The 3531-nt window shown below is 34.3% G+C and overlaps 1 pseudogene; it reads right to left on the bottom strand.

The window, feature by feature from the left end:
- Positions 1-896: 896 nt before the first annotated feature.
- On the bottom strand, positions 897-2184 carry LOC143233273 (FMRFamide receptor pseudogene; annotated as a pseudogene).
- Positions 2185-3531: the final 1347 nt, after the last annotated feature.

Here is a 3531-nt window from a genome sequence, read left to right on the forward strand (position 1 = left end):
CTTGTACCCAAATTTCTTACCGTCCAAAGATAAAAACAAGTACCAAAATATAATTCTCGTATCAAGTTCATTAAAACGTCATGAAACTACTATATTATTTTGACATGTACATCCTATAGAAGTATTTAACTTTTACTTCTGTGTTGTTGATGGTATAAGTTCTAATGTAGATATCTTATTTATGAATGTAGAAATACGTAACTTCTAATTAATACAGTTTGGAATTAAGTTATTTTAAGTGTAATTCTTGATAACATATAAAGACTGTGTGGACGGGTAGATATTGTAATATTTTATTTCCTCTATATTTGGCTAAAAGCACACAAATCGAAAACATAATACTATACAGTAGACAAAGTTTTTACCCTATTTTTGATCTGTATTTTCTCGGCCTGCTAGAAATGTAGTGCTTAGATTGGCAACATCTGGTGGGAATTACGTACAATATATTTCACCTATTTTTCTCTTTACTGTAATCCTACAGTCAATTCTCCCTAAGTTAGTATCATAATAGTACACGGATATTGTTTTGTAAAAAAACATTCATAAAAATACAAACCACTTAAAACTCCATTTTATTACGCTGTTACACTTTTTGTCTCCACTCCCTGAATTAGCATCACAAATGTCTATCTAGTGTTATATGATGAACACCACAAACAATACTATAAACTAATAGAACTCTCCTTTATCATAACCATTTATTTTCTTCTTCATTTCCAGCAGGCAGATATCACGAATTGCGGGGCAATAAAATATTAACCAATCGGATCTCGTTTATTATAGCCCCACACTTTGTTTTCTTCTCCTTGAATTTTGTGACGAACAGTTGAATGGAGATACGTGATCGGAAACACAGACAATATAATGCAAAAAACAATCAGATCTCTACCTTATTACAGGCCTACAGTTTCTTCTCTTCTTCCTATATTTGCGTCATGAAGATGTGAATGGCGACGTCTGGTGGACTGAAATCTTATCCAAACACCACGATCTGTACCGGAAGTGAAAGTTTGGGTTCGCTGCAGTTTATGTTTGCAGAATATCAAAAATAGTGTTTGCTTAAATTTATGCCCGTAGATACAGTATATGATGAAATTAACGGAAGAATTGAGCGTCACCAAGAGATTAGACAAATTAGCCAAAGAGCCCCAATAAACGTCAAAATATTCCAAAATGTTCACTACAAACGCAGTAACATTACAGATGAGAAATATAACTACAACACAAAGCAACATCGTAGCTAAGCTGATCTCTTTCTGCTGCCTAAGGCTAAGTTTCTGGCGATCACTATTCGCTTGTTTCACTGTACGCCAAATGAAAGTGTTGAGAATGACCAAAGTAAAAAGTGGAATAAAGTACATCATCAGTAAATACATCCATATGTAATAAATTTCAAAGTAGAGTTTGTTTTCTCGAAACGTCGACGGTTGAATGTTATATACTGTTGAATTGGTAACTGGGTCCAATATCTCTCTTCTCTGAATTTCCCAAAATCGAGGAATGTTGTAACACGCTGCAAACATAGTCACAATAATGATATAAAACCTCGAGCGCTTATATGTAAAGACCGACCTAGCTTGAAGCGGATGACAAACTGCAACGTATCTTTCAACGGTCACAAAGACTGTCATCCACACTGATCCGGTCTGAGCAATCAACGCTATTGGGTAGATCACAGGCACGATAAAGGGGAAAACGACCCAAGTATAAAAACGCAACCAATGTACTACTTTACCTAACGTTGTTAGGCCTAACATAACCAAAGCACACACCAGCACACCTGTATCAAAAATGGCTAGGCCTTGTAGGCTACAGTTAATTGAGGAATGCATTTGCGGTCGAGATAACACTATTAGAGATATCATGTTACCAACTGTTCCTAAAACACTCAAAGCTGTAATACCCACACCGGTGGATATTAATTCAAAGTTCGATATTGGAGCCTCTGGGCCTTTATCTTCACTCGGTATCAGTAATGTTTCGTTCATTTCGTCAAATGTCTCATTCATTGTTTGACTTTGAATCATCCAATTCTCTTACCAGCTCATATCCAACAGACAGGATCAAATGATTTAGAAAAGTGAGTTATGCTTGATTTATGAAAACGTACTTTGCTTGTGGAATATGGAAAAATTATATTTTTCTTTAATAAAATAACAAGGAATATGTTTTAATACTAGAATAAAATAAAATTAGTTTTTTTTATTGAATACTCAATAATTGTCTCAACCAAAAATTGAAACTCAATGTTTCAAACATATTCATAAGAATTTTATTTTTTCAGATAACTGTAAAACTCCATCACCGATAATCTTTTCTGGAGTAACGTCAGACCTTATTCTGGAGTAATGTCAGACCTTATAATAATAAGTAACAACTAGAATAACTTACCAGTTGTCATTTCGAAATACTTAAGTCATCAACTATAGGGTGTTTAATTCTTTTCATGGTGAAATATCAATTCAATAAATCCTCAGCATATTTTCTAAAGAAAAACAATTCCAGTTTATTTTATTTGTTATTTAGTTAACTAACGAAACGTTCTTTTTCGAGCAAAATGCATATATTGCCAGATTTTTCGTGTTCGTTACGTTGTATACTGAAGGTGTTCCAATTTTGGTAGGAAACTTAATGACCAAACCATTTGAAATGCTTACAGGAGGAACATACTTACGTGTTCGCAGATATCGTTTTCAACATTTCTTTTCAGGAATTTCAACAGTTAATGAGAAAAAAGAAAAATTTGGCTTCCATGAGAAGAAATTAAATGTGTTCAAAACACATTAAAACTTGGCCCTGTTTGAAACAAACCTTATCTTCTTTTAGACTTGCACCTCTACCGATGTCAAGAAGTGTAAATCATTTAAAACAGGTTGTGTGTCCTGGTCGACCAAGAATGTCAAATAAACCTGAACGGAGTCCCAGCCGGACAAACATGTTGACTTTCGAAGACTTCACTGTTTCCTAGACTTGTAAGAGGTACATTGATTAACTGTTATATCAAATTCAGTTTCTTTGTTTTTTATCTCCAATAATTAATTTCAATCATTTTTTTCGTGTTTAGAACTTTTGTCATTCTTCTTTGTTTTTACATTCAATCAGTAAAAGTCTCCTAAATAGTCGCCTCCGCCCTCAATATGGTCTGGCACACTTGTCGACAGAATCAGGAGCACCGAAGAATAAATATGTGATCAGCGCATCAAGCAGGTAGAGAAGCTCTTGTACTACCTCTCAAACTCCCACACATCCTTCATCATCAGCGCATGCGCTGTTCGAACTCGAGTTCTTGGTGCAACAGAGCGTTATTTAAGGTAAGTACAATGTTTTATATAGGTTTATTATTCAATATATAGAAATTGATGTATACTAATATATTCATAGCTTACAAGATAACTTTAAAGTGATTTGCTCTGAAGTTCTATTCCTCTTTGCAGCAATTTTATGTGAAAGCACTGATTTATACTACTTGTGTTTGTTTGATTTGAATATTGCGCGAAGCTACACGAGAGCTATCTGCACTAGCCGTTC

The sequence above is a fragment of the Tachypleus tridentatus genome, chromosome 1, assembly GCF_004210375.1.
Source record: "Tachypleus tridentatus isolate NWPU-2018 chromosome 1, ASM421037v1, whole genome shotgun sequence".
NCBI classification, from domain to species: Eukaryota; Metazoa; Arthropoda; class Merostomata; order Xiphosura; family Limulidae; genus Tachypleus; species Tachypleus tridentatus.